Raw genomic sequence first — 13,293 nt, 5'->3', positions numbered from 1 at the left:
CGTGTTTTCCTTCAATTTAGAAAGTTCGATTATTTATTTCAAGATTTCCGACACTCGCGGATAAAAAGTTATATTAGGTGTCAGAGGATATAAAATTGTAAACTACTACTTTGTCGAGATTTCTATAGAGACCATATTCGATTAATCGAATAGAATCTTCGATTCTCCTCCCTTTTCTTTATATCACATTTCATAATCAGCTTCAACTTGTTGAATAAATGCCGTGACGTGAAGGGTTGATAAAAATATGAATGATATTCTTGTATGAGTATGGAAAAACGATATAATAATATGTACGCGTATGAAAGAATAGTGGAAATATATAGATCGATATAAATATCTTCAAGATTCTCGGAAATGTAAGGAATAATTATTAATAGTAATTGCCTCAGAACGCATATATGTAAATATGCGACATTTCGTATGTAAATTTGCGAATTATGATAATAATGTTAAATCGACTGCGTCATGACGTCAATGTGACATGATTAGAAATTGATGCAATTGTCATTCTGATCAATTGCTTATGCGAATGTTATAATAAATCCGTCAATAATCGGATGATATTAGCATTTATCTATGATAATATAACATACTGCACATGGTATGCTTTTTGTGGATAAAATATAATGTGACACAATTATCAATTTCATCGGCACGATATACATTATATCATAAATAAAGATACAAGATATGACATATGATAGAGAAGCACACGTATACACAAATATTGCACATTCATTGTGTACATAATGTGTATGTTATGATAAATGAACAGTAGAATTCGATGATATAATTAATCATATAATATAATTACGTATTATGTACTTCAATCATATAATTAATTATGTACTATGCAATTACTCGTGTAATTAATTATTTATTAATAGTGATTCGTATTTGCATTAGCAAATTCCAATACAATTCGTGCTCAATTATGTCACATTGTGATACATTTATTACAATTTGTCAAGTAATCATTTATAATTATATATATTAATATTATTAATTGCATCGACTATTAAAAAGATACTTGTGTTAGACCAAATTTACATTGTCAATTCAACAGAGTTAATCTTACGGTGATATAATTATTTTATCAGTGAAATATTAGAAGGAAAAAAAAGAACGCTATTTTTTTCGAAATTTGCAAATCTGCGAGTCCCTTTCGAAAGAAAAATGCAAGCGCGAAACGCAGTCAATCACTTAGGTCGACAAGTTACGTAATAAAAGCGCGACCTCGCATTCGCGGTTAAGAGACTCGCTCTCCGTCATACCCTTCATAAATCATTGGCTTAACGTGTCGGTTGACAGCCTGCGTTTGGTATTTGCCACGAGGATCGATTGACAGCCAGACAAATCTGGCTGCTAAGGATAAATGGCGGCTGCAATAGCTGCCTTCGACAGATGGTATCTTGAAATACGAAATAACGAAACACATGTTCTGCGCGTGCAGCTAATCAACAAAACTATATCACAGCTAACATACATTTGAATTCGAATAAAACAATTGATGAAAATATTGTTCCTATTACATTAAGGTGAATCTTTTCAATTCAATCTCCAATCGAGAGGAAGAGAAAGATTAATTGAGATTGATAAATATTTATTGAATGTAAAATTAAAAACAGCCGACAGGAAATTATCCGTTAATTTATAGTAACGATGATATCTCTGATATTAAATTAAGCGATTATAATTACATACGGAAATATAAAATTTTTTTATTCCATTTTCAAAGTTCTGATTTAATTCAATAGAAATTATCTCATTATATGTGCGTGTGTGTGTGTCGGTAGCAAGAGCGAAACGATGCATGGTACATTCTCTAAAGTTCTCTGCAAGAGATATCTGGAATACCTTGTCGCGCTAATTAGCGTGACTTTAAACACTCGGAATTTCCTACCGTGCACTGGCATTTATGTAAATCACAGGCATAATTATCGCTCTAAATCATAATAATCGTAATGGACATTGGATTACGCTCTTATCCAACTCGTTCCTGCGAAGAGAACTGGTTCTCTCGTGGACTTTCCGCGATTCCCGCCTCTCTTTTTTTCTTCGCTCGTCTCCTTTAAATCACTCGCAGCTTCCACACGCGCTCGATCCGGTTTTCTTTTTCTTCTCGCTATCTCGTCCCCTTGTAGAACGATAACAAATTCGACGTGTACATCGGTTTCTGTGATGAGAGAAGATGAAAAAAACCCGGCTATCATCGACGATTAAATTCTTGTCAACGTCGGCGTGTCGACGCAGCGAAATCGTATCGCGAGAGAAACGCGAATCGGAAGAAGGGAAAGATATTCACCGGCTAAGAAACAAATAAAGTAACTCTCTCGAGTGCTTCTCGAAGGCTGAATGCGATCGCGGAGGATTTTCCGGAAAATGCCTTACATTCTAGCGAGCAATTTTGCGAACCGCAATTCCACGATTTCCATGCAATGACCGGATTGCGATAAGTTGATTTTAATCCGACAATTTAGGAATCGCGAGGGGATCAGGAGAAGAGACTCGGTGTTTCGGAGGTATAAATTTTGTCGGAGCTCGAAAGGAACGCAGATACCGTGTGTTCGCGCGCCTTCATATTCTCTCCTCTTTCTCGAGGATAATATTATGACTCTTAAACGCAGCAACACGGAAGAATGTGTGCGTGTCTTCTCCTCTGCATATATACCTAGAATTTCACTTTCGCGTAATTGCGGCTTAGGTAGTTCCAAGTACATAGACGGCCATTTATGTAGGATCAGAGCATCTCGGGAATGAATGCGTCACTCGACGGAGAATCTCCTGTTTAAAATATCGCAATTAAGAGTATTGTAAATTTAAATAGTCGATTTATCAGATATAGAGAATATATCGCAATGAAAATATTGCAGTCGTAAATTTAAATAGTCGATTTATCAAATGGAGAAAATATTGCAATATAATTTTTTGCAATCGTGGACCATATTAACTTAATATATTATGTTACGTTTTATAAAAGGATACGCTGCAATTAAATATTTGAATATTTTTATATAAAATCGTGAAACACAATTTTTAAAAAATAAATAAATTTATAATAAATAATATCGTTACGTTCCGACTTTATGTAAAATATTGTAAAAAGAAATTTTTCATGTAATTTGTACTCCAACATTTTATCTGTGTATAAACCCTTTCCATACAATGTGAAAAAAAATATTTTGTCCTCTTTTATTTATTCTTAAGAAGTGTCCACTTTTCGGTTGTATCCCGCACATCCTGTATATAATTTCAGAAGCAGATGTGTGAGACGACTCGGGTTTACTACGAGCTAAATGCGCGGCTATCCTCGAGAATGCATATCTCGTTGATACGTAAGTCGAATGTAAAAGCTACATTGCTCTCCCAATCACCTACCTAATCTGGTAGCTGGGATACGTCGTTATCAACAGACACATGCACACATGCGCATATAATATATCTCTCGGTCTACGATAGCGGGAAGCTTCTCTTTTCGACCAGCATTCGTCTCGCGTTTCATATCCCTCGGAGAACAAGTTTAGATATTTTAATAAATTGCAACATCATACTCTTGTCACATAATCGAAAAGCGATCGATATTCAATTATGCATCGCGCGGGAGCGATATGACGCTAACAAGAGCGAGGACTTAATATATTATCCGTCCGATAGAGGATCTATTTTGCGATATCGCGAACGCCCAGGACAGCTGTCGCCCTGGGCGAAGGTGCGTGCGTTTCGCGCGATATTATCTCCGGTCCTCCGTTTCTCGTCGAAAACCATTTTTCCCGCGGTAAGAACGGCGTCACGCGGCACTCCGAAATTAAGCGACCTTATCGAGCGATCTGCTCTCTATCTACGCATATAATACGATACGGCGTGCGCAACCTGCAGCGCGATGAATATGCAAAAGCCCCTCGGCAGCGTTATGCTAATCCTGCTTGAGGAGCAGTAGCGTCTGGACGATGAGGATCGATAGCTGATAGGAAATTGCTCAAGTATTTTCCTACTAGGATAAGTATTTTTCTTGCATGAGCTGTTTACCGCGAGACACTTTCGAGCTACGACGAGAAATTCAAAAGTTTTGTCCAGTTAACATATCGCGAAATTGAGATCGAGAGATCGAGAGCATTTCGGAAATTAAACAAAAATATGTAGAGACATATTATTTTTGTAGAAACAGAGATTATATGATTATATAATGTTCTTTTTTATTTCCCTCTGATAATACATATACAAGTTATAAATATTTTTAAGAAATAAATTTTCATTTTTCTTTCTCTCTCTTTCTTTATGTCAAAACTTTTTGAATATTTTATCAATTTTTTGTAAATAATTGTCACGATATTTGAAACAAAATTCTGTTCGGTCGATTCGAGGGAAAAACTCATAATTAAAAATATAAAAACATTTTTGTTAAATAGGTAAATTTTGCTATGCATTTTAGGCTATATAAAATATTTTTTGGATGTTTAAATAATTAAAAAAAATATTGAACATTTAAGAAAAGAAAACATTCTCTTGTAAAAGCACCATTTTTTCAAAAATCCCTGATTCGATTATTATCATTTTTCATTTTATTCAGGAATAAGAAAACTATGATTTGATCATAGTTTTCGTTTTAAAGAGATTGCAATTCTAAAAAATTGACTTTACTCAAATGTAATATAAATAAAAATTTGTCATAAAAATTTCAGAAAGAGCTTATTCAGCGAAAAACATGGATCAAAAATGCCAAATGTAAGCAAATATGATAAAGAGAGAGAAAAAATAATTCAGAATGTTAATTCAATCTTGCAGAAAAACAACATAAAATAAATAGTTTTTTGCCACATTTTGATTTTGCACCCTTCTTTTTAAAATCGCTATCAATGATTGTTGATTATTCACAGTTTCAATTAAACGGTTGCTACACGAGTAAGAATATTATGTCATTAAATTTCCGTTCCCAATCATTTGAAGCGGATGAATTCGCAAAAATACTTCCGAACGAGCAAGGTCGACAACGAAACGTTTTCTTTTTACGAGCGAACGGCCGATCTGAACAATGAATGGAGCCGATCCGACTTTTGTCGGACAAAAATCTCTTGTTAGCGAGAGAGTTAACCAGTGGACCGTGAGAAGGGCAAAGTCGCTCGAATGGGAAAAACTCGTTAAGGCCGAAAGAAAGAGAGAGAGAAAGAGAAGGTATCATTCGAGGGAGGAAAAAAAAGAGACAAGGAGCCTCCGATCGGAAAAGCCTCGACAGTGAACGATTAAACGAAGCTATCCCATGTGTAAGGCTCACGTGCCGGTCGGCCACACCCGAGCGAAGTGGAAGAGGGAGAGCAAGAAGATGACTTTCAGCAGCAGGCAGGATGATCGCATTCTCCCATATACTGCGATAAAAAGCAAGAGCGAAAAGGGAGGAGCGGAGGGCGGGAAAAACTGGAGCGATGAAACGCCACGGGGCGAACAAAACCTAATTGCGCGCGAGCATCGGACGATAAACAAACGCGCGAGCGCTTTTATGAGCCCGTTGTTTCTGTTTTGCGCGACCCCTGCGCGAACGCAAATTGCTCGTAATTTACGAAGATTCTACTCCGTGGATGAAAAGTAATTGGCACGCAGGATCGCGGAAGATTTTCTTTGCTACCGAAACTAGAAATTGATATCTTTGAAACGAGCGGAAAACGTCGATTCGCGGTTTCCTTCGGAAAGAACGCGATGCATTTTGGCTTCGAGAACAAAGAACAGAAAAAAATCACGTCTACTGTGAAAATGAAATAGCTCTGCAATTTTATCTACGCTTTGTCTCAACTTTGCGAGAAACATCGTTTACCCAATTTTTGTTCAAAAAGAAAATTTTTCGATTATAGAGTTTAAAAGATTTATGACAGAGAAGAAGAGAGAGGAAAAAGGTAAACGTTTGTGTCTTCTCGACGTGTCTCCGACTAAAGTCCAAGATATATGTGCGGTATAAATGAAACGCTTCTCTCCTTTTGTCTTTTCCATTCTTCCCCTTTGAATTCATCATCGAAGAAGATACCCTATTTTCACGCATTCGGAATCGGGTAAGCCTTTGAAACTGGGGGACACATTCGTCCCACGCGCGCGCACGAACGTATTCTCGTAGAATATATTTCCATCTCTTTCCGTATAATGGAGCTTCTAAGATCCAGAATAATGTAACGGGCGTCTTTCAGACTGTGAGAGAAGTCATCGCAGCGGGGGAGAAGTCAAAGGATAATGTCGCGCGATGAACGCGCGCGAAAGCGACAAACAGTGACAATGTGCGAGGTATGTACATATGTGACGGAACGTGTATGCAAAAAGTTCCTCGGGATCTGTCAACATTTGCGAGGAATATTTCCGAGATGAGAATGAAACTTGGAGCTAAAAATAATTCAATGTAGAAGAGAAACATTATCGCCATTAAAATTTCCAGCAAAACTTTACGGTAAATATATGAGAGCTCATGACGTTGATTTACATTCTCATTACAACCTCGCGGTAATCAAGCTTTAAATCGCCCTGACGATGTTGCATAAAATTCACAAAGATTCGAAGCTTCCTCGTAAAGACGCTTCCCTTATCAAAATAGTTATCCTTTCTTAATACACGTTCCTTGATCTTTTCCCTCTAATAAAGTGCCTTAATTCCAGAACATTGTGATATAAGACCTCGTAAAGATTCTATCCGAGAAAGTTTCTCACGACAAAAGGGTGAAAGAAGGAAGGGAAAAGGGGAAGAAGTGGAGTTTTCTGGCGGATAAGTTTCGTGCGCATCATGCGTGCAGCTCGCGCTAAAATACGTATCGTTGCGTAATAAACGCAAGCTGCGAACGACTACTACATGTGCTTTTATTACACGCACGTGTGTGACACATTTGAACAAGTGGTCTCTGGTGGTAACAAGACGCTGTTTGAGAAGAGAGACATTTACGTGCAGCTGGTCCCTGACGACACGGGGTGTTTGTGTATGCACATGTGTGTGTGTGTGTGTGTGTGTGTGTGTGTGTGTGTATCGCGATGCACACGCTGTGTTATTACATTGTCATATCGCAAATTCGCGGTCTCTCAGGGTCGCAAAATTCTCTCCACTATATGCTAATCGTGTCCATAATTGGTTTCGCGCGAGGTCATTTTGACTGTATTATTGCAATCGCGCAGCTAGATTAGAAATTAACACTCTTACACGATCAAGTAATGGACAATCTCATTTCGTTAGATTCAAAGGAGAATATTTCATTTGAATAATTATTCAGCTGATACATTCTCATATCGCATATTCCATCGAGTGACCACAACTCGACGCGATTATGTAACTACGGATCAAAGATCGTATTTATCGCACGAATGTATGAAGACACGTGGTTATTAAAGTTTCTAATTTTCATTCGTTAAAAAGATTGGTCATTGCAAATATATTTTTACTGAAGTTAATTATATGTATAGTTTCTAGTAGATGATAATTTACGGATTCATGATTTTCAAATAGCTATCAGAGAAAAATGCGTATAATTAAAATAGTCACGAATATCGCGCCATGATCCGATAATAAAAGCAAGTTGTTTCCGTAATATATCTCCATACGTCCAATCATATATTCTTTATAAAACGATATCCATTCGATTACTTCAAGGAAATCAACGAAACAATCAAAGTTACAACGAAAGAAAGAAATAAATAAGAAATACAAAATAAATAAATAAAATTCGATGACAAAAAAATTGTGTTAAAGAAATAATGAGGAAAACTACTTTTCTCTTAAATATTTTTGAAACATGCATATATCTCTTGACGCGGCAAAAGTAGGTCCCAATTTCAAAGAAATATATTTTTTCTGTCTGTCTTATAATTTTTCATTTCCACTCTCTTTCGCATGACAGCAAATAAAGTATTCATACTGAATACAGTAACATAGAAAAACAAGTAGAAAATAAATGATAACAATGTCCTTATACGCTACTTCGAATATACAAGATAACTCGAGTTGAATTTTCACGACATTCAATTCGTATGAGACAGGTGTACAGAAGTAAAAGGTAATTAAATTGTCGACATCTCGTTTCATTAATTGAAGTATAAGTTAATTATATTGTAAAATTTAATAAATTAATTTTTGCAAATTGAAACAAATAATCATAAAGTATAAAATTATACATTAATTTCAATAATTAAAGATGGGTAAAAGGAATAATTTTTTAAATGGATAAAAAAAGAATTAAGAAAAATTGAAATTAACGGTATTCATAAATGAAAAAAATGTCTAATTCTAATATTAAAAAATACAAAAATTAAGGTTAAAATTAAATAAAAATTACTAATTAATAAAAAAAAATTAAACATAAGATAAAGTAATAATTTGAAGAACATAATATAAAGAGAAATATCTCAAAGAGAAATGTCAAAATATTTGGTGCGAACTAAATTTCCCACGAGATGTCTGAATTTGCAGAATCGCGAATCATGCGTTATGTTCGCCAACTGGAGCGAACAATGCGATTCTATTCGCAACGAAAATAGGCTAGTGTAAGACAAATTGCGCGATCCCGGTCATAAAATTTTGCAGATCGGAAACTCGGACCCGGAAAGCGGAGGGACAGGAAACGGAGCATAATTGAAGATACGAAAGTTTATCCAGCGCGACCGGCGCAAACAAATGACACCCCGGCGACTATGAGACAGTTCTAAAGGACAAATTGAATTAAACCGGCGAATCCTGCTGTAAAAGCGTCGCCGCGCAAATTGTGAAACTCTCGCGAGTCCCTTGACTATGTACGACAACCGGGCGCGTACACGCTAATTGGAATTAAACGCTAATTCGTTAAGTGAACGGGACGGGATTGGGGGGGTCCCTCGACGCGTTACTGCTGCAGCGCTGCTGCATCTTGTTTATCGCCGAGTGGAAAAAACAAAGCGAAATATGCAACAAACGGAATTTATTCTTTTGCCCTTGTCGGATTTTCTCGAAAAAAAACGCACGCTCCTCTTTTAAACTTTTATAAGTGTTCATTTATTTAATTACGATTAGCGAAATGTACGTTAATCTCTAGAGCAACGACATTCTAAATTTACTTTCCCTCGACTCATAAATAACTAAATGATTAATTCAACCTACACTTCTTTCTCTTTGCGTGGAAATATGTTTTTACAAACGATTCTTGTTTATTGATGTTGTTACTGACAAATTATGGATTATAAGAAACAAAAATAATCATTTATTGCGATTTGTTTAACGTTTAACATAATTTTGATCGCAATTTTTTATCAAGTCACTCAAGGAAAAATTGGAGAATAAAGTTGTAAAAAGAGTAGTTTTTAAATAATTTATGAATATAACTCTGTACGCGAAATATTTTCTAATAATTTTTTTTTTAAGTTCAATATATTATTAGAATTTTTCTTTTTCTCTCTTTTTTAACTCTCAAAAGGAATTTCATATGAGAATCAAAATTAATAATTAAATACTAGTAGTAATTAAATACTAGATCTATTGTGAAAAAATGCAAACTATGTCATTGAAGATTACAAAACAATCTATTAAACATTTCTCAATTCTTTATTCAAATTTATGATTTCTTCAAATTGCCGAGTACAAATTTGCTATTAAAATGAATTCAAAATAATGAAATTCAATATTCAATAGCATATGTTAAAATTAAAAGGTTTCCGGCTTTTTGCAAAAGTTCATACATATATAGAGGATTTTCAGATTACTGGATAATTGAATTCAATATTGAAATTAATGAATACAATCTGGCGCATTGAATACAGCTAAAAAATAGATAATTAAATATAAGCTTCCTGCGATTTTTAATAGATTCAATATTTGATCACGAAAATCTCATTAACATTAATATTCGCAAAAAAGTTTCTTTTGACGATCGAAAATTCTAGCAATGTACAAACTTAATGTACTAATTTCGAACGAAAATAAAGTTTTCTCCGCACGTGTCAGCCATAAATTAATTATCTAAAAATAATGTTGAAATAAGCCTTTGACGACTTTAATCTCCGATTTTCTCAAAGTGTGATGCAGTATTTTTGAAGTAAAATAAAGAAAAAGGAAAACACATTTATCGAGCATCGAGTAAAACTACAAAAATAGATTTGCTTTTCCTCGGGTTGTTTTTTTTTCTCTCTATTATTAAAGCAGCCAGGTTCTTTAACATCGTTAGATAAGAAATATTCACGAGAAAGTCGAGACTATGTCAGAAGCATACGCTGGATCATCCGTGCCGTAACTTTCATGCGATTATCGCATGAGTCCCTTTGCACCCCCGGCGAGGAATAAATGGACGTTTTATCCGCTCGCTCCGAGGCACGAGAGCTAAACCCGAGAGCTGCGCCTAAGCCACCCTTTATCACGTCCTGATTATCATTGGTTTCGAGCCGCACTGTTGCCTCACTACGCGTATGGGGATGAAAATTAACGGCGCAAACAACCCCTCTCTCCGCTCTGGAGCAGAGAGAGAGATGCCATTTTGATTCCGCCTGCGGTTCATTAACGGTCCTTCTGTTGAGTAGCACGTGCCACCCTATGTATATATATATTATAGATATATATATATATATACAGGCGTCAACCCCATGATAGGCGGATACGATTCCCGGGAATCGGATACGATGTATTATCGCGGACTTTGATGGGGATCTTCGATAGGGATTTCCTTTACCGCAGGAAATCTCATCGAATAATCTTGAGGGTTATTGATGAAAATCTGTACGAAAAATAGAAACAAAGTTATTCGCAGATTTTCTTTTTCGTCCCACAAGAGTCTCCTGTCTTCTCTACGGATTTTTCTTCCTTGCCAGAGAATTTTATAAAGTAATTTTTTTTAAATTTTACAATAAGCGAGATATTTTCCTTCATCCTGCAATATCCGAGATCACATTGACGGGTTATAAAATAACCGACACGCACAGAGGAGATTGCTTTGAACGGAAAGGAGGTTGAGGGTTAAGAGATACCTTCCCGACGTGTCTCTCTTTCCTTCTTCGCTTATCCATCCTAGCGGCTAACGAGCGCATGTCCGATATACGGATCGCGATACACGAACAGATTATCGATACCCCTCTAGCGTCGACTAAATACGTGAATAAAGAAAGACAGCCGCTCTCGACTGCCTCTCTCTCTCTCTTTTTCTCTGATAATACACGTCGGTATGTCTAGCGAATTCAATCATCAACACATCGTTTATCATGGGGTTGTCATGATAAACGTCATCCACATGTGCCGTGGATAACGAGATACACGAACGATCATTTTTCACTTCTTAACCATGATGGACCACGATTGCTCTCGCGACTGTCGTCACTTTATAATCGACTCACTTACACGATTTCTCTACCTATAATCCCGCTCTGTATTTTCCTTTCTGTGAATATTAAAGTATACAGTGCTCTATACTTTCGGGATATTAAATGCATTTATTTTTGTATCGTCGATAAAAAAGTGAATCTCCGAACGAAACGCAAAACCGAAAAAGAAGGAGAGTCATAATTTCAAATGATGCAGACAAGATCCAGCAACGGTGGATTATTTTTTAAGTGAGAAACTGAATTTGATCCTTTTCGGAATTAAATTGTGAGACTTCATAATAAAATCACTAAATTAGTTTCTCCAACTCGTCACATTGACACATTCTTCGTCTCACGTGTTTGATAGAGCAGCTTTCGTTCATTCAGGCAACATACCATAGAGGTTCGTGCACTTTCTTCTCGAAAGCCGGATAAGAAACGCGGCCGGAATGAACGGAAATCGAGAGCCGCGAAGGAGTTTCACGTAGCGGTCGCGAGACGGTAAGCGCGCACACACGCACGCACGCACACGGACGCAACTCTCATTATAGCCGCGCGTAATTTCACGATGAGAATATCGCCGACGGTCTCGAAGGCCATCGCGCCGATAAGGTCTTTATCACGCGTTGCCGCGAAAATTCGTCGAAAAATACACCGGCGCGATCACCCACGCGGCGTGGAATCATCGTCGCTCGTTTCCCTTTCACGGGGCGGTCGCGAATCGAGCGACAAGGGGACCGGGAGTCGCGACAATCGCACGTCGGGACACACGATAGATGCACGGCGAATCGCTTTGTGGCGACTATTTCCAGAGACCAGGCGTCGTCACTCGTAGGTGAGCGAAGGGCGCTCGTGACGGGGTGGGGACGAAAGGGAGTAGAACGGGTAGGATGGGGGGAGCGAGCGCATGGACGGGGTGGATCGTCGTCTGTGGGGTGCAGCGGACGCGGGAAGAACGAAGGGGGTTGCGCGAGGGTAAGTGCATCGGCACGGAAAATGTGTCGGTCGCAGGAGACGCGTTTACCGGACGCCGCACAACGCGTTGCTCGTGTGAGCAATCCCCCCACCCTCTCTTCTTCCCGCGTTTTACTCCCTTTTTTTATTCTTCGCTTTTTCTCCCTTTTTTTCTTCGTCGGCCCTGGTTTGGCGGCCGACGAGATTCTTCTTTCCTCGGTTAACAACATCCGGAGCCGCGTCACGAAGAACGGAAAAACTTAATGAGATCGTCATTCGCGGGTGGGAACGATTCGAATAGGTAGAGATTGATAATTTCCTATAAGTGGAATTAATTATTATTATTGAAAAGCAATAAATAATCACTAATGATCTTAGTTATAAGTATCTTAGTTATAAATTAGTGAAATTTCAATGAAAGAAATGAAAGAATCTTATAATGATAGTGTTTTAATCAGATATTTTTAAATGTCTTATATTATAATGTTAGATATGAGATATAAATTTGTAGCAATGTATTTTTTAAAAATAAATATCTGAAATTGACTAAAAGTTTTGCTCATTTTTTATGGATTTATCACATCTTAAAAAATGCAATTTTAATATTAGTTATATATGTTTAATTTCAAATGCATGAAATGAAAATTTCTTTTAAAAATGTAATTCAAAATTAAAAACCACATCTTGCAAATATATATTGCTGATTATGGCTAATTTTTCAGTGAAATCTTATTGTCATTAGAGAGAAACGCAAAATGGATAAGCAAAGTTAATGTTTTCATTGAAGTTTAATAGAATATTTATTGATCCCTGATAACATTTCGTATCACACTTTAAGAGATACTGAAACACATTATTAATTGGCAGAAATGTGCACGTTCGAAAAATGTTAAAATTAAAACGGATAGTCCCATATATTCTGGGTTATAAATAATAATTTTTTTAAAATAATGAACACTCTTTAAAATGCTCGACAAGATATCTAAACATGAAGAATACGCTATTAAAAATAGTTCGGAGGCGATTAAGCCGATGCTCAATAAATCTCCACTCGGTTCGAGCGATAATT

At 36.7% G+C, this 13,293-nt stretch overlaps 1 protein-coding gene across 7 annotated transcripts in view; it reads right to left on the bottom strand.

Moving 5' to 3' along the window:
* The window catches only part of LOC105255950 (ras-related protein Rab-37), a 146,503-nt gene that overhangs the window by 16,147 nt on the left and 117,063 nt on the right, over window positions 1-13,293 (bottom strand). Inside the window, exon 1 of one of the 7 annotated variants that reach the window (XM_011265529.3) lies at window positions 11,667-12,081. The exons of the other annotated variants lie outside the window; for them this stretch is intronic. The gene's annotated coding sequence lies outside the window, so the exon portion shown is untranslated. Of the gene's footprint in view, window positions 1-11,666; window positions 12,082-13,293 lie in introns of those variants that run through there. 7 annotated transcript variants of the gene reach the window in all.

This window comes from Camponotus floridanus, unplaced genomic scaffold (genome assembly GCF_003227725.1).
Source record: "Camponotus floridanus strain SB8 unplaced genomic scaffold, Cflo_v7.5 scaffold16, whole genome shotgun sequence".
NCBI classification, from domain to species: Eukaryota; Metazoa; Arthropoda; class Insecta; order Hymenoptera; family Formicidae; genus Camponotus; species Camponotus floridanus.
The sequence above is the reverse complement of the archived record's forward strand: the minus strand, read 5'-3'. Positions and strand labels throughout refer to the sequence as shown.